This window comes from Hyla sarda, chromosome 7 (assembly GCF_029499605.1).
Source record: "Hyla sarda isolate aHylSar1 chromosome 7, aHylSar1.hap1, whole genome shotgun sequence".
Lineage (NCBI taxonomy): Eukaryota > Metazoa > Chordata > Amphibia > Anura > Hylidae > Hyla > Hyla sarda.
This window is the reverse complement of record NC_079195.1, coordinates 125,937,827-125,956,692: the sequence shown is the minus strand read 5'-3', so window position 1 is coordinate 125,956,692 and position 18,866 is coordinate 125,937,827. Positions and strand designations below refer to the sequence as shown.

Below are 18,866 nucleotides of genomic sequence, written 5' to 3'. Positions count from 1 at the left end.
TCACTGTATCTAGACTTGTTACAGATACAAAATAGTAGACTGCTTTGATGTAGGTATGTGGTATGCACGTATGAGGGCAGACAAATGCACTACAGTTCGCTGAAAAAACATATTTTTGAACAGCAGCAGGACACAACAGTGCAGCACCACCAAAAAAAAAAGGATTAAACCCTAAATTGCACTCTGTCACAGAGTTTTAAGAATGGTGTGCACAGATTTTTATACCGTCTACACACAATTATAAGCAGCAGATGATTACTTGGGGAAAAAAAGCACAGAATTGCGCTGAAAAATAAGGTGATAAGGTGGTTCATAAAGTTCAGGCAACTTGTTGATCTGTATGAGGCAACGAAAAGCTATCTGTTCCTCTCTGATGAAATGCTCAATAATGTGAATAGGAGGTTTATGGCGCAAGATCCTTCTCAGTGAGAATAAGCAAAGCACTGCACTTCTGTCTGTCCACAATGCTGATGTGACTAGCAGTTGCCAGTGGTACGCTGTGGTATAATCAATTCACACACACACACGCAGTCCGTCCTCTCTCTCTGAGTGCAATTTATGAAATGAGCAGCAGCAAGATGGCTGCCGATTATATAGGGCTGTCACATCACAGGGGTCAATGAATAATGATAGGCTGCATCTTGCATGTGATTCAGGGTCCTCTCACCTACCTCCCTTCCCGCCACACTTTTCCGACCTCCCATAATCCCCTGCCTCATGTAGTGACATGTAGATCTGCAATTTTAGGTCTACTTTAGCCTGGAACGCTGTAAAATGGAGTTTAATGAAGTGATTTACGCGATAGAATCTCGGCGATATTCGCATTCATTGCAAATCGAATATTTCATGAAACTCGTAACGAATTCGGGTTCGTCAACTTCGATTCACTCATCTCTAGTGCTGATAAGTGTGACGGAGGCTACAGCCTGTTTCACGTTATAATGAATGTTCTTCCGGCCTTAGGGTTCCTGTCTGTCTTCTTCCTTTGTAGTCCTGCCTTTAGTGATGTCATCATCAGTGGCAGGGCTCCACAGGATGCTATGGGCTGGTCATAGCATGAATGGATGTGGGGGAGTGAACTACAGTAAACAGTCATCTATATATACTGTATGCCCCCTTAAGCTGTATACTGTATTCCCCCTAAACAGTTTACTAGCACTGCAAAACAGAGCTGTCTATCTCTTTCCTTGCTAGCCTTGCACAGCCAAGCAAAAGGTCACCGTAAACCAGCAATCTATACAGATCTCTTCTTTACTGTTTGTTCTTGTTGGGCAGGAGGTATACAATGTATACCTGCTGCACAGCCTGATCTGTACACTCAGGCACAGCTCAGTCCCACTAGGGGCAGTACACAACAGTTCACTATACATCACTGGATACTGTACGTAACATAGTAACATAGTTCATGAGGTTGAAAAAAGACCAGAGTCCATCAAGTTCAACCTATATGCCTAATGAGTCCCTACTGAGTTGATCCAGAGGAAGGCAAAAAACCCTCATACTAGAGGTAAAAATTCCTTCCCGACTCCAAATATGGCAGTCAGAATAAATCCCTGGATCAACGTTCTGTCCCTATAAATCTAGTATACATTATTATTGTATGTATTATTATACATACATTAAGTTATTATTCCCCAAGAATGCATCCGGGCCCGCTTTGAACTCTTTTACAGAGTTCACCATGACCATCTTCTCAGGCAGAGAATTCCACAGTCTCACTGCTCTTACAGTAAAGAACCCCTGTCTGTGCTGGTGTAGAAACCTTATTTCCTCTAAATGTAGAGGAGGCCCCCTTGTTATAGATACAGTCCTGAGTGTAAATAGATCATGGGAGAGATCTCTGTACTGTCCCCTGACATATTTATACATAGCTATTAGGTCTCCCCTAAACCTTCTTTTTTCTAAACTAAATAACCCCAATTCTGATAATCTTTCTGGGTACTGTAGTCCTCCCATTCCCCGTATTACACTGGTTGCCCGTCTTTAAACCCTCTCCAGCTCCACTATATCTTTCCTGTACACTGGTGCCCAGTACTGTAAACAATATTCTATGTGTGGTCTGACTAGTGACTTGTACAGCGGTAGAATTATTTCCTTGTTGTGGACATCTATGCCCCTATTGATGCACCCCATGATTTTATTAGCCTTGGCAGCAGCTGCCTGACACTGGTCACTACAGCTAAATTTACTGTTAACTAAGACTCCTAAGTCCTTTTCCATGTCAGTCGTCCCAAGTGTTCTCCCATTTAATACATAACCCCAGCCCGGATTTTTCCTCCCCATGTGCATTACCTTACATTTATCAGTGTTGAACCTCATTTGCCACTTCCCAGCCCAAACCTCCAACCTATCCAGATCCATTTGTAACAGTGCACTGTCCTCTACAGTGTTTACCACTTTACAGAGTTTAGTATCATCTGCAAAGATTGTTACTTTACTATTCAACCCCTCTACAAGGTCATTAATAAATATATTAAACAGAACAGGACCCAAGAGGGACCCCTGTGGTACCCCACTAGTAACAGTCACCCAATCAGAATAAGTACCATTAATAACCACTCTCTGTTTCCTATCACTGAGCCAGTTACTTACCCATTTACACACATTCTCCCCCAGCCCCATCCTTTCTTATGCACCAACCTTTTATGAGGCACCGTATAAAATGCTTTGGAAAAATCCAGATATACGACATCCAGTGATTGCCCCAGGTCCAGTCTGGAGCTCACCTTCTCATAAAGCCATGCTGATATGGGGTCATACAGTTATTTTTTTTAAGATACTCCAAAATAGCATCTCTTAGAAAACCCTCAAACAATTTACATACAACAGAGGTTAAACTAACAGGCCTATAATTCCCTGGGTCACCTTTTGTTCCCTTTTTAAATATTGGTGCCACATTTGCTATGCACCAGTCCTGGGGAACAGTCCCTGTTACTATAGAGTCCCGGAAAATTAAAAATAGGGGTCTGTCTATAACATTACTTAATTCCTTTAGAACACGGGGGTGAATGCCATCTGGACTGGGTCAATTGTCTGTTGATTTTTTGTAGGTGGCACCGTATATCTTCCTGGGTTAGACAGGTGACCTGTACTGGGGAGTTTACCTTATCTCGCTGTATTTCACCTGGCATTTCATTTTCCTCGGTGAATACAGTGGAGAAGAATTTGTTAAATATATTTGCTTTTTCCTGATCCCAGTTTATAATTTCTTCCTCATCATTTTTTAAGGGGCCCACACTTTCATTTTTGACTTTTTTGCTATTTATATAGTTAAAGAACATTTTGGGGATAGTTTTACTTTCTTTGGCAATGAATCTTTCTGTCTCTATTTTTGCGGCTTTTATCAGTTTTTTACATATTTTACATTTTTCTCTATAGCTTTTTAATGCTTCTTCACTGCTGTCCTGTTTTAGTATTTTAAATGCTTTATTTTTGTCCTTTATTGCCCCTTTAATGTTTTTATTCATCCATATTGGTTTTCTTTTATTTGTGACCCTTTTATTCCCATAAGGTATATATTTATTACAGTGATAATTTAAGATATCTTTAAAAGTCTCCCATTTAGTGTCAGTATTCTTGTTTTTGAGGACAATATCCCATTTTATATTGTTAAGGGCTTCTCTGAGTTGATCAAACTTTGCCTTCCTAAAGTTCATTGTTTTTGTGGCCCCTCGGGAGATTCCCTTATTGAAAAATAAGTTATAATGTATTATATTGTGATCACTATTTCCTAGGTGTCCTTCTACTTGCACATTAGTTACTCTGTCAGGTCTGCTGGTTAATATTAAGTCTAGTAGGGCGCCCCTCTGGTCGGGCTCTGCACCATTTGGGACAGATAATGGTCTTTAGCTATAGTCAGAAACCTGTTTCCTTTATGAGATTCACAGGTCTCAGTCTCCCAGTTTATATCAGGATAGTTAAAGTCCCCCATTATTATCACCTCATTCTGATTTGCTGCCTTGTTTATTTGCCTCAGTAATTGATCTTCTGCTTCTTCCATTATGTTTGGTGGCTTATAGCAAACCCCTATCAGAATTTTTTTATTTTTATCTCCATATATCTCTACCCATAATGACTCCACATTATCATTTCCCTCCTGTATATCCTCCTGCAGTGCGGCCTTCAGACTCGATTTCACATACAGACAAACTCCTCCCCCTTTCCGTTTTGTCCGATCCTTCCTGAATAGACTATAACCCTGTATGTTGACCGCCCAGTCACAGCTATTGTCCAACCAAGTCTCTGTTATACCTGCTATGTCATAATTTTCCTCAGACATCAACCACTTCAGTTCCTCAGTTTTATTGGACAGACTTCTGGCATTAGTCAACATGCAATTCAATGGTGTATGTTTTTTCTTCCTATGAAGCATATCCCTATTAACTATTCTAACCCCCCCCTTCGCTCCACCCCCAGGTACATTAATAAGTCCCCCCTCTCTATCTACACTGTCTTCCCCCTCTATGTTATAGGTCCCCCCCCCAGTCCCTAGTTTAAAAACTCATCCACCCTTCTAGCCATCTTCTCCCCGAGCACAGCTGCACCCTCCCCATTGAGGTGCAGCCCGTCCCTACGGTAGAGCCGGTAACCGACAGCGAAGTCAGCACAGTTCTCCTTGAACCCAAACCCCTCCTTCCTACACCAGCTTCTGAGCCACTTGTTTACCTCCCTAATCTCCCGCTGCCTCTCTGGTGTGGCTCGTGGTACAGGCAATATTTCTGTAAGTAAAACAGAGTTTTTTTCTGTAAATCAACATGATGAGATTTTGGGAAACTGCCAGCAGTCCAAAAAATGCCCTAGCGCAGGGAAAAAATAACAACAAACCAAAAAATGGCTGCAGCATGTTTGCAGCAAAAAACACAGGTGCGGCGGTTATGGCAGGTTTTTTGCCATTTTTACCCAAATAATCCAAGTGAAAACTTAGCCTTAGGACAGTCTCTAAAAGTGTGAAGTTCAGGAGCCAGGGGCTAAGAATCGCTAGATAACAAACTTGGTAACTGCCCAACATAGGTCCAGAGAGGTTTTTTTTTTTTCTTATTTTTAAGTAATAGGCTTATGACAATTTGTTCGATGGAGGGAAACATACCAGAAGAAAGGGAGAGGTTAAATATTTTTTCTAGGTGTTTAGTGACAGCAGAGGAGAGAGACTAGATACGTGTGAGGGAACAGGATCACTAATACAGGTAGTGGCGTGAGAGGAAGAGGGGAGCGTGGAGACTTTATTGTGTCAAAAGTTGAAAGTGCAGAGCAGAAATATGACAAAAATGCCATGAACAAGTTTCATAATGGGCAGAAAGAAATAGTGGTGCTTCACATGTACAAACACAGGGTTGCTTATCCGGAAAAGTCACCTGAAATGACAGGTACACTTTAAAGGGGTATTCCAGGCCAAAACTTTTTTTTATATATCAACTGGCTCCGGAAAGTTTAACAGATTTGTAAATTACTTCTATTAAAAAAAATCTTAATATTTCCAATAGTTATTAGCTTCTGAAGTTGAGTTGCGGTTTTCTGTCTAACTACTCTCTGATGACTCACGTCCCGGGAGCTGTGCAGTTCCTATGGGGATATTTTCCCATCATGCACAGCTCCCGGGACGTGACATCATCATTGAGCAGTTAGACAGAAAACTTCAGAAGCTAATAACTATTGGAAGGATTAAGATTTTTTAATAGAAGTAATATATAAATCTGTTTAACTTTCCGGAGCCAGTTGATATATAAAAAAAAAAGTTTTGGCCTGGAATACCCCTTTAAATGTCATTACAGAATAAAAAAGGGATATATCCTCTTTCTGCCTTTCCCTGCCTATATTTTTCCCTACCTTTTTATGCTGCTTCTCTCTGTTTGTCTTTTCTTATTTTTATTGTCACCTCCTTGATGCCAGTTTTCTTTATTTTCATGACTATGAAAATTGTAGATTCACACTGAAGGCATCAAAACTATGAATTAACACATGTGGAATTATATACATAACAAAAAAGTGTGAAAATATGTTATATTCTAGGTTCTAGCCACCTTTTGCTTTGATTACTGCTTTGCACACTGTCAGGATCCGGGTACTGTGAGGATACTGGTGGTGGATCCTCTGTGTCAGTGGGGTGATGACGTGGGCCGTACCAGGGGAACGGAGTCTAAGGGGTTACTGGTTTTCACCAGAGCCCGCCGCAAAGCGGGATGGACTTGATGCGGCAGGTAACCCTCAGGTCGTTCCACCCGATAGAGACTCAACCCCGACTGACGGCTGAGATAGGCGCGGTACAAGGGATTAGGCAAGAGCAAGGTAGGACATAGCAGAAGGTCAGGGCAGGCAGCAAGGATCGTAGTCAGGGGCAACGGCAGAAGGTCTGGAACACTGGCTTGGGACATGCAAGGAAACACTTTCACTGGCACAATGGCAACAAGATCCAGTGATGCTGGGAAGGGGAAGTGAGGTAATATAGGCTAGGGCACAGGTGAATGCACTAATTGGGCCAGACGCCAATCAGCGGCGCACTGGCCCTTTAAATCGCAGAGAGCCGGCGCGCGCACGCCCTAGGGAGCGGGGCCGCGCGCGCCGGGACTGAACAGACGGAGGACAGGTTGGGTGAGAAGACTGGGGTGCGAACCGCGAGCGGGCGCGTCCCGCATCACGGGTCGCATCCCCGCCAGAAACACTAACGCAGCGCTCCCGGGCAGCGGGTCTGACCGGGGCGCTGCGACAAGGTGAACGCTGCGACCGCTCCGGGGAGGAGCGGGGACCCGGAGCGCTCGGCGTAACACACACTCTTGGCATTCTCTTGATGAGCTTCAAGAGGTAGTCACCTGAAATGGTCTTCCAACAGTTGTGAAGGCGTTCCCAGAGATGCTTAGCACTTGTTGGCCCTTTTTGCCTTCACTTTGCGGTCCAGTTCACCCCAAACCATCTTGATTAGGTTCAGGTCTGGTGACTGTGGAGGCCAAGTCATCTGGCGCAGCACCCCATCACTCTCCTTCTTGGTCAAATAGCTCTTACACAGCCTGGAGGTGTGTTTGGGGTCATTGTCCTGTTGAAAAATAAAAGATGGTCCAACTAAACGCAAACCGGATGGAATAGCATGCCGCTGCAAGATGCTGTGGTAGCCATGCTGGTTCAGTATGCCTTCAATTTTGAATAAATCCCCAACAGTGTCACCAGCAAAGCACCCCCACACCATCACACCTCCTCCTCCATGCCAGCACACCTGTGAAGTAAAAAACCATTTCGGGTGACTACCTCTTGAAGCTCAACAAGATAATGAGTGTGTAAAGCAATAATCAAAGCAAAAGGTGGCTACTTTGAAGAACCTAGAATATGACATATTTTCAGTGGTTTCACACTTTTTTATTATGTCCATAATTCCACATATGTTAATTCATAGTTTTAATGCCTTCAATGTGAATCTACAATTTTCATAGTCATGAAAAGAAAACTCTGAATGAGATGGTGTGTCCAAACTTTTGGTCTGTACTGTATATATATTATGTACTAGTGGGAACTCCTTCAATACTGTTGGAAGACCATTTCAGGTGACTACCTCTTGAAGCTCATCAAGAGAATGCAAAGCAGTAATCAAAGCAAAAGGTGGCTAGAATGTCTGCATTCATTTCTCTGTAAAATATGATGCAGTTTAAATTCTCAGCATTTCATTTTTCATGTTGTCCTATTTTTCAAATTAATTCTAAAATGTTTAGTAAAAAAAAGCCTACACATTTGTCAGTTGTAGATGCACAATGGGAAAAGGGAATTACTGTGTTATGCCTAGTGAGGGTGTCATATGTCATTGTGGCACAATATGGCTTTCTGTGGGCAAAGTATGTCACACTCTGGGCACCCATTGGTACTATATTTACCCTGTTTGACTCTTTGTGGGCAAAGTTGTGCTTAGAAATAAATGACAGTATCTAGGAGCTGTCTACCACTGACCTCACTATTCGCTTTAGGAAACACAAATACTTATGGTCTACAGTTTTGAATTAAATTTAAAGTAAACAGTAATTATCAGTAAATCCTCCATGACATCTCAGAATTTTTTTTTGGATAGAGAGACATTCATACTATACAATAATATTTAATGACCATCTTTTGGATAGGGGGTTATTCCAGGAAAAAAAAGTTTTTTTAGATCTATCAACTGGCTCCAGAAAGTTAAACAGATTTGTAAATTACTTCTATTAAAAAATCTTAATCCTTTCAATAATTATCAGCTGCTGAAGTTGAGTTGTTTTCTGTCTGGCAACAGTGCTCTCTGCTGATATCTCGGCTTGTCTCAAGAACTGCACAAAGTAGAATAGGTTTGCTATGGGGATTTGCTTCCAAACTGGGCGGTTCCCGAGACACGTGTCATCAGAGAGCACTTAGACAGAAAAGAACTATTTAACTTCAGAAGCTCATAAGTACTGAAAGGATGAAGATTTTTTAATTGAAGTAATTTACAAATCTGTTTAACTTTCTGGAGCCAGTTGATATATAAAAAACATTTTTTTCCTGGTTAACCCCTTTAATTGTAAACTGGTCACCTGGGCCCGTCTTTGTATATCAACTTCTACAAGGAAGGTAGTCAGTCACATAAAAATTTTTTAAAAAAAATAAGCCACCAAGGTTGATTTCACACAGTTTAATTAAAAGATAAAAACACACATGCATTTCACACGTTTATGTTAGGAGTTTTTTTTTTTTTTTTTTTTTTCATTTGCATGAGTTTTTTAAAGCACAACTGTCACATGGAGTGGATTTAAGAGAGAGAGGAGTGGGGCGTTTTTGACTAGTGGAAATAATCATTAAATGGGCACTGTCAGAATCACAACATTTTTTATATTTTGTACATTTGGCAAAACATTAAAAATGTACCTGTCATCAACAACATTTTTTATATAATGTACATAGCATTATGTATATTTGTAATATACATTGGTTAAAAAAATATGTATATTTATTGTCCTTGCAGCTATTGCCTGTGTGCTTCTATGAGGAGTCCAAATACAGGAAGTGAGGGTGGACAAGCAGTGAGGCTCTGTGACATAATATGGGCTCACACATAAAGGATGATTGATAAACCAGGAGCCTGCACTGAGTCCTTGTCCTGCCCTCACTTCCTGTATTTGGTTTCCTCATAGAGACACACAGGCAATAGCTGCAGGGACAGCATTTTTTCACCCAAAAATATAAAAAAATGTTAACCAATGTATATTACAAATATACATATAATGAAATTATCTACATTATATTAAAAGCTTTTGTTGACGACAGGTACACTTTAACCTTTCCAATACTGTTCATAAAAATGTTCTCTCCTTTTCATAGCAATCATAGCTTATTAAAAAGACCACTAGGGGTCCCCACATGATCCAGAACATAATCCTGTCTAGTTGCAGCATCATGCTTGTCCTAGCTAAAACACAGCCTGGGACAAAGTCCAGGAAGTGAGGGTGGGACTAGCAAACCTCTGTGCTCACTCCTGTCCTGTCTATCAGAGCCCTGCATTGGAATTGAAATCCCACAGTACCCAATCCAAAATGTGCAGGCATGGTGGGAATGAGGTTGCTGCAGGCAGGAGCGGGCGTTCCGGTACTATGCTTGTGGGTCCCGCAAACCCTGAACAGTCCTGCACTCAACTGGCAGACCACCAGCCAGCTCTCCCCTCATTCGTTTGTATCGGTGTCTTTAAGACACACTGTTCCCTGCCTGGTGCTTCTTCTGTGATGCAGGAGGTGTGATTTGTGGTGCTGATAGGACATAAGTGGAAGCTACACAATGAGCAGTAAAAGGTATTACACATATACAGTCATGGGCGTAAATTATGGCATCCCTGAAATTTTTCTAGAAAATGAAGTATTTCTCACAGAAAAGGATTGCAGTAACACATGTTTTGCTATACACATGTTTATTCCCTTTGTGTGTATTGGAACTAAACCAAAAAAGGGAGGAAAAAAAAAGCAAATTGGACATAATGTCACCCCCAAACTTCAAAAAATGGGCTGGACAAAATTATTGGCCCCCTTAACTTAATATTTGGTTGCACACCCTTTATAAAAAATAACTGAAATCAGTCGCTTCCTATAACCATCAATAAGCTTCTTACACCTCTCAGCCGGAATGTTGGACCACTCTTCCTTTGCAAACTGCTCCAGGTCTCTCTTATTGGATGGCACCAAAGCGCTGGAGAGTTCTGAGTGGCCAGCAATGAGTCCAGATCTAAATCCCATTGAACACCTGTGGAGAGATCTTAAAATTGTTGTTGGGAAAAGGCGCCTTCCAATAAGAGAGACCTGGAGCAGTTTGCAAAGGAACATTCCAACATTCCAGCTGAGAGGTGTAAGAAGCTTATTGATGGTTATAAGAAGCGACTGATTTCAGTTATTTTTTTCCAAAGGGTGTGCAACCAAATATTACGTTTAAGGTGCCAATCATTTTGTCCAGCCCATTTTTGGAGTTTGGTGTGACGTTATTTCCAATTAGCTTTTTTGGTTTAGTTCCAATACACACAAAGGGAATAAACATGTGTATAGCAAAACATGTGTTACTGCAATCCTTTTCTGTGAGAAATACTTCATTTGACGGTTCCATAGCCCGAGACTACCTCCCTTCCCTGTCGTTCCCCTGCACTCTCGTTGTCTGTACCTGGATGTCTTCAATAAAGCAGTGTTTGAAGCTGCTGTTGTGGTGAATGCACGTGTCTATGTTCTACACATAATATAAGACCAATACTAAGGCTAGGTTCACACTGCGAATCTCCGTGCAGAAAGTTTCTGCCCGGAGATTCCGAGTGCGGCCAGCGCTGAAATGAATCAGGTGGCGCTAGGACTAGGGATCGACCGATTATTGGTTCGGCCAATATTATTAGTCACGAGGGGGCGGGTGTGACATCACGAGGGGCAGCCTTGAACACAGAAGCCCGCACACAGCCGTTCGGAACAATAAACTTCCACGCTGGGGAGTGGAGCTCCGGAAGCAGGGCATCTGAGTACCCCTTTAAGTGGACTGGACAATGTAGGAGTCCATGCTTTTAAGTCCCCTTAAAACCGTGCATATGCCACAAACTGAGTCATTAGGTGACTATGTTTGGGCCATTGAAATAAATGGCATCTGCTGCTCTCCATTAGAGTATAGCCATAGCAGGGACAGCCCCATGCATTTGGTCTTTGTTGTGTTAAAGGGGCACTCTGTTGGAAATTGTTGGAATCTAACAAATTATTTTTGTCCAACTTGTCTGAAAATTGAGATTGTAAGATCGAAGATGTGTAGCACAACAACTGAAACTGTACTGCATGTAATACTTTAAAGGAGTGTTCCAGGATTTAAGAAAAAAAAATGTAGGCCTCGGTTACATGGAAGATTTTCCGAGCTTAAAAATTGTGCTCAGAATTTCCGTTGCAGCATTGTTTCAATGGGATTCTGGTGCACCATGCACATGGTAAAATTTCTGCGGTAGAAAAATCTACTGTGGAAATTCCCATTCTGGCCTCTGCATTAAAAATTGGCATATCAGCGGAATTAACTCGTAAGTGTATTGCCGTCTATGGAGATGGCACATTTCTGAATGGTCCTAGCGCTGACATGTTCTGATGGCACCCGCTGTCTGCAGAATGCTTGCTGGAATTTTCCAGCCGGTCATTCTGCAAAAATGTTATTGTGTGACTACGCCCATACAAGCTGGAAGCAGCATAAAAGAAAGAAAAAGTGGTTCTCATCCCAAGGCTACATTCTTACACAATTTATTACTAGGATACTGACATGAAGAAATGCCACAAAAATCCCCCCCCCCCCCCCCCCCCCCAAAAAAAAAACATGCTAACACCTTTTCCTGCATTTTGGCTATTTTTTCTGGTATTTTTATGTGACATTTTTTCATGTTAGTGGAAATTGCTTTTTTTTTCCTGCTACAGCACCTTAGTCTCAGCATTCTTAGAGTGAAAGGCTCACACGCACGGATTTTGCTGTACCATTCACACAGCAGAATTTCCACTGTGAAAATTCTGCTTTTTGGATTTTGCATTAAAGGGGTTGTGCGCTGCCCTGCAGTTCGGAGCTCCGCTCACAGCGTCCGGAAGTTCATTACTCCGAACGACGCCTCACCCGCCCCCTGAATGAAAGTCTATGGGATGGGGGCGCGACCGCTGTCACGCCCCCTTCCCATAGACCTTGGTAGAGGGGGCGGGCGAGACGTCGCGAGGGGCCGGGCGTGACGTCATGTGTGGCCGAACACGGAAGCCCGCACACAGTGTTCGGAGTAATGAACTTCCAGACGCTGTGAGTGGAGCTCCGAAAATTAGGGCAGCGCACAACCCCTTTAAGCATGTCTTTGAATTTTGTGGAATTCCGGGCGGAATCCCATTGATCTCAATGGGGCTTGGAATTTCATCAGAATTCTGTATTTTAAGCAAATAGAGATTCCACTGACATTCTACTCAAATTCCACAAAACTGCTAAAATTATGCATTAATGGAACAGAGCTGCAATACTACACACAACCTGAGGACACTGGTGGTGCTGTGCTGTGTTATTAAAGGGGTTGTGCGCTGCCCTGGCTTTCGGAGCTCCGCACACAGCGTCCGGAAGTTCATTACTCCGAACGCTGTGTGCGGGCTTCCGTGTTCGCGGTCACGCCCCCTTCCCATAGACTTTGGTAAAGTGGGCGGCCTTGATGTCACGAGGGGGCCGGGCATGACGTAACGCCCGGCGGCCGCGAACACGGAAGCTTGCACACAGCGTTCGGAGTAATGAACTTCCGGATGCTGCGTGCGGAGCTCCGAAAGCCAGGGCAGCGCACAACCCCTTTAAAGAAATAAGCTGTTTTTCTAATCCTGTATAACCTCTTTATGGTGTATTCACACGTACAGTATTCTGCGCAGGATTTTATGTAAGCTAAATGACTTAATACAGCTTCAAATCCTGTGGTTCAAATCTGCGCAGAATATCGTACGTGTGACTAGACCCTTAAAGGGGTACTCTGCTGCCCTGTCTTTGGAACAAACTGTTCCTAACGCAGGAGCCGGGAGCTCATGACATCATAGACCCGCCCCTCATGACATCACCAGCTCCTGGCACCGGCTCCAGCGTTCGGAACAGCTTGTTCCAAACACTGGGCAGCGGAGTACCACTTTAACCTCTTAAGGACCAATGACGTTGTGGAACGTCATGGCACCCTGGGCTTTAAGGACCAATGACGTTCCACAACGTCATGGCATTTTCCGGTCTCTGCCGCTCGCCGGGCAGAGATCAGAAGCGGATCCCTGCTGAAATCCTTCAGCAGGGATCCAGGGCAAACGCCGAGGGGGGCCATGTAGGCCCCCCATGTCGGCGATCGCCGCAAATCGCAAGGGAAATCGCCCTTGCGATCTGCGGAGATACCGGGCTGATCGGGTCTCTGGGACCATGCTGGAGCCACCTCCTCCTATTCCCTGCGATCTGTTGGTTAACTAACCAACCAATCACAGGGGGCGGTTACTTCCTCCCGTCCAGCCCGGCCCCTTGAAGTCCGGAGAGGACGGGAGGAAGACCAGAGGACGCGGCGGGGGACGGGGGAGTGCTGGGGACCGGCCCCGGTACTTACCTCGTCCCTGAAGACCCGGATCCCGGCGGCGGCGGCGACAGGTGAGTATATCTTCAGCCGCGGTCGGGCCCTTTACAGCAATGCACGTCGCCGTAAAGCGACATGCATTGCTGTAATGGGACCCTGTAAACTACAACTCCCAGCATGCCCAGACAGCCCTTGGCGTCTGGGCATGCTGGGAGTTGCAGTTTTGCAACATCTGGAGGTCCACAGTTTGGAGACCACTGTGCCCTTCCAGATGTTGCAAAACTACACATCCTCAGCATGCCCTTACTGTCCAGGCATGCTGGGAGTTGTAGTTCTGTAACATCTGGCCCTTCAGATGTTGCAGAACTACAACTCCCAGCATGCCTGGACAGTTTTGGCATACTGGGAGTTGTAGTTTTGCAACATCTGGAAGGGCACAGATTGGGAACCACTGTATTAGTGGTCTGCAAACTAGTCCTCCAGATGTTGCAAAACTACAACTCCAAGCATGCTGGGAGTTGTAGTTCGGCAACATCTGGCTCTAAAGATGTTGCCGAACTACTACTCCCAGCATGCCTGAGAATGCTGGGAGTTGTGGTTTTGCAACAACAGGAGGCACACTGGTTGGGAAACATTGTCTGTTTCCTAACTCAGTGTTTCCCAACCCGTGTGCCTCCAGCTGTTGCAAAACTATAACTACCAGCATGCACTGGACTGTGCATGCTGGGAGTTGTAGTTTTGCAACAGCTGGAGGTCCCCCCCTGTGAATGTACAGGATACATTCACATGGGCAGGGGGCTTACAGTGAGTATCAGGCTGCAAGTTTGCGATGCAGCAAATTTTGCGCGGCAGCTCAAACTCGCTGTAATCCCCCACCCGTGCGACTGTACCCTAAAAACACTACACTAACACAAAATAAAATAAAAAGTAAAAAACACTACATATACACATACCCCTACACAGCCCCCCTCCCCTCCCAATAAAAATGAAAGCGTCTGGTACGCCACTGTTTCCAAAATGGAGCCTCCAGCTGTTGCAAAACAACAACTCCCAGTATTGCCGGACAGCCGTTGACTGTCTAAGCATGCTGGGAGTTTTGCAACAGCTGGAGGCACCCTGTTTGGGAATCACTGGCGTAGAATACCCCTATGTCCACCCCTATGCAAGTCCCTAATTTAGGCCTCAAATGCGCATGGCGCTCTCACTTTGGAGCCCTGTCGTATTTCAAGGCAACAGTTTAGGGCCACATATGGGGTATCGCCGTACTCGGGAGAAATTGCCTAACAAATTTTGGGGGGCTTTTTCTCCTTTCACCCCTCATGAAAAGGTGAAGTTGGGGGTCTACACCAGCATGGTAGTGTAAAAAAAAATTTTTTTTACACTAACATGCTGGTGTTGCCCCATACATTTTATTTTGACAAGAGGTAAAAGGGAAAAACGCCCCCCAAAATTTGTAATGCAATTTCTCCCGACTACGGAGATACCCCATAAGTGGGCGCAAAGTGCTCTGGGGGCGCACAACAAGGCCCAGAAGGGAGAGTGCGCCATGTACATTTGAGGTGATTTGCACAGGGCTGGCTGATTGTTACAGCGGTTTTGACAAACGCAAAAAAAACAAAACCTCACATGTGGCCCCATTTCGGAAATTACACCCCTCACGGAATGTAATGAGGGGTGCAGTGAGAATTTACACCCCACTGGTGTCTGACAGATCTTTGGAACAGTGGGCTGTGCAAATTAAACATTTTGTACAACCCACTGTTCCAAAGATCTGACAGACACCAGTGGGGGTAAATGCTCACTGTACCCCTTGTTACATTCCTCAAGGGGTCTAGTTTCCAAAATGGTATGCCATGTGGGTATTTTTTGCTGTCCTGGCACCATAGGGGCTTCCTAAATGCGACATGCCCCCGAGCAAAATTTGCTTTCAAAAAGCCAAATATGACTCCTTCTCTTCTGAGCATTGAAGTTCGCCCGTAGTGCACTTCAGGTCAACTTATGGAGTACCTCCATACTCAGAAGAGATGGGGTTACAAATTTTGGGGGGTATTTTCTGCTATTAACCCTTGCATACATGTGAAATTTGGGTGGAAACACACATTTTAGTGAAATTTTTTTAACATTTTTTTACATATGCAAAAGTCGTGAAACACCTGTGGGGTATTAAGGCTCACTTTATTCCTTGTTACATTCCTCAAGGGGTCTAGTTTCCAAAATGGTATGCCATGTGGGTATTTTTTCCTGTTCTGGCACCATAGGGGCTTCCTAAATGCAACATGCCCCCCAAAAACCATTTCAGAAAAACGTACTCTCCAAAATCCCCTCGTCGCTCCTTCGCTTCTGAGCACTCTACTGCGCCCGCCGAACACTTTACATAGACATATGAGGTATGTGCTTACTCGAGAGAAATTGGGCTACAAATATAAGTATACATTTTCTCCTTTTACCCCTTGTAAAAATTCAAAAATTGGGTCTACAAGAACATGCAAGTGTAAAAAATGAAGATTGTGAATTTTCTCCTTCACTTTGCTGCTATTCCTGTGAAACACCTAAAGGGTTAAAACGCTGACTGAATGTCATTTTGAATACTTTGGGGGGTGCAGTTTTTATAATGGGGTCATTTATGGGGTATTTCTAATATGAAGACCCTTCAAATCCACTTCAAACCTGAACTGGTCCCTGAAAAATTGTGATTTTGGAAATTTTGTGAAAAATTGGAAAATTGCTGCTGAACTTTGAAGCCCTCTGATGTCTTCCAAAAGTAAAAAATCGTAAATTTTATGATGCAAACATAAAGTGGACATATTGTATATGTGAATAAAAAAAAATTATTTGGAATATCCATTTTCCTTACAAGCAGAGAGCTTCAAAGTTAGAAAAATGCAAAATTTTCAAATTTTTCATCAAATTTTGGAATTTTTCACTAAGAAACGATGCAAATATCGACACAGTTTTACCAATAACATAAAGTAGAATATGTCACGAAAAAACAATCTTGGAATCAGAATGATAGGTAAAAGCGTCTTAGAGTTATTGATGCTTAAAGTGACAGTGGTCAGATGTTCAAAAAACGCTCTGGTCCTAAGGTGTAAAATGGCCTGGTCCTTAAGGGGTTAATGAACAAAGCAATGTTCAGAAGCTCCATAGAGTATAGAGTGCTGGCTGCGCCATTCATTCAGAGGACATTAATTCTCCATGTTTGGGGTCCCAGCATTCAGACTCCCACTGAATTCCTTTCTATACCCTATACTAAGGATAGAGGAAAACTTTAGATAAATCAGAATACCCCTTTGGGACAGTTTTCTTAAAATCCTGGAATACCTCTGTATCATGTAGGCACCACTTTACTATTGTATATAGTATATAGCACTGATAAGGTGCTCAAATGTCACTTTTGAGACACTTACGCTGTATTTTCATACCAGAGCTATGGTTTATGAATAGCAGATAAGTCATTTGTAATATAGCGCCAATATTTATACTCTATATTCATATGTGTGTATAAATATCTTTATATTTTGTGCAACATAAACTCATTTATATTCACTTGCAATATATAAAAGGGTCATGGAGCAGTATATCCCAAACTTGCTGTAGCTCCTTTTGCTGAGTCATTCTAGTGAGCTGTCAGGGGGCTGGGCAGGGAAGTGTTCTAACTGCTGTGCTAGAAGTATAGTCCTGGTATTGTCTGTTGTGGGATCAGCCGGAGGTGTCCTGTGATCGGTGAGTCCACATTTAGTCCTGGTATTGTCTGTAGTGGGATCAGCCGGAGGTGTCCTGTGATTGGTGAGTCCACATTTAGTCCTGGTATTGTCTGTAGTGGGATCAGCCGGAGGTGTCCTGTGATCAGTGAGTCCACATTTAGTCCTAGTATTGTCTGTAGTGGGATCAGCCGGAGGTGTCCTGTGATCGGTGAGTCCACATTTAGTCCTAGTATTGTCTGTAGTGGGATCAGCCGGAGGTGTCCTGTGATCAGTGAGTCCACATTTAGTCCTGGTATTGTCTGTAGTGGGATCAGCCGGAGGTGTCCTGTGATCGGTGAGTCCACATTTATCAACTGCTCTTTATCACTTTATCTTTCTCAAATTGCTCTGGTAACATGAAGGATAAGCGGTGATTGTTTGCTATGGCTGAGACAAAAATCAGGCATATTCAATGTTTCCGCTGCCATCACAATCTGTCCTGGGGCTTATATAACAATATGTGCAGTAGTTTAACCACATTCATCTCCCCTCTAGGACAGAGATTAGGTAAGGAGCCACAGTGAAGCAGTATGAGTGTAATGCAGGAGCCTCTACAGTCTACAATGTATGTAAAGTATTACAGCATGGTATGCATGTACAGTGGTCCCTCAACATACCATGGTAAGCCGTTCCAAATGGACCATCGTTTGTTGAAACCATCGCATGTTGAGGGATCCGTGCAATGGAAAGTATAGGACAGTGGTCTACAACCTGCGGACCTCCAGATGTTGCAAAACTACAACACCCAGCATGCCCGGACAGCCAACGGCTGTCCGGGCATGCTGGGTGTTGTAGTTTAGCAACATCTGGAGGTCCGCAGGTTGTAGACCACTGTTAGAGGAAGTTGTACTCACCTGTCCCGGACCGTCACCGCTGCCTGGGATGTCGCCGTCCATCGCTGTCGCCGCGTCCCCAGGGTGTCCCCGATGCTCCGGCAAGGCCTCTGCTTCCCCGGCATCCGCCCTCTCCGTGGCCGCCATCACATCGCTACGCTTGGTGCTCCTATTGGATGACGGGACGGCGTGCGCAACGACGTGATGACGTCGATGAAGAGCGCCGTCGATGCAGGGGATCCCGGAGAGGATGTGCCGGAGCCCCGAGGACAGGTAAGTGATCGTCAGCGGACCACACGGGACACCGTAAACGGCTATCCGGTGGCACCTGAAGCAGTCTGCGCTGCCGGATAGACGTTTAGGCGATGGCCCCGACTAGAGATGAGCGAACTTACTGTAAATTCGATGCGTCACAAACTTCTCGGCTTGGCAGTTGATAGCTTTTCCTGCATAAATTAGTTCAGCTTTCAGGTGCTCCCGTGGGCTGGAAAAGGTGGATACAGTCCTAGGAGACTCTTTCCTAGGACTGTATCCACCTTTTCCAGCCCACCGGAGCACCTGAAAGCTGAACTAATTTATGCAGGAAAAGTCATCAACTGCCGAGCCGAGAAGTTCGTGACGAATCAAATTTTCTGTAAGTTCGCTCATCTCTAGCCCCGACATACAAAAGCATCGTATGTTGATGCTGCCTGGAGGTCATCGCATGTTGAAATTATCGTATGTCGGGGCTATCGTAAATCGAGGGGTCACTGTATATGTTGCGTATTGCGACAA

General features: G+C 44.1%; 1 protein-coding gene across 4 annotated transcripts in view; it reads left to right on the top strand.

Moving 5' to 3' along the window:
• Positions 1-18,866, top strand: part of AIFM2 (apoptosis inducing factor mitochondria associated 2) — a 152,887-nt gene that overhangs the window by 84,275 nt on the left and 49,746 nt on the right. Inside the window, exon 1 of one of the 4 annotated variants that reach the window (XM_056530695.1) lies at positions 17,397-17,554. The exons of the other annotated variants lie outside the window; for them this stretch is intronic. The gene's annotated coding sequence lies outside the window, so the exon portion shown is untranslated. Of the gene's footprint in view, positions 1-17,396; positions 17,555-18,866 lie in introns of those variants that run through there. 4 annotated transcript variants of the gene reach the window in all.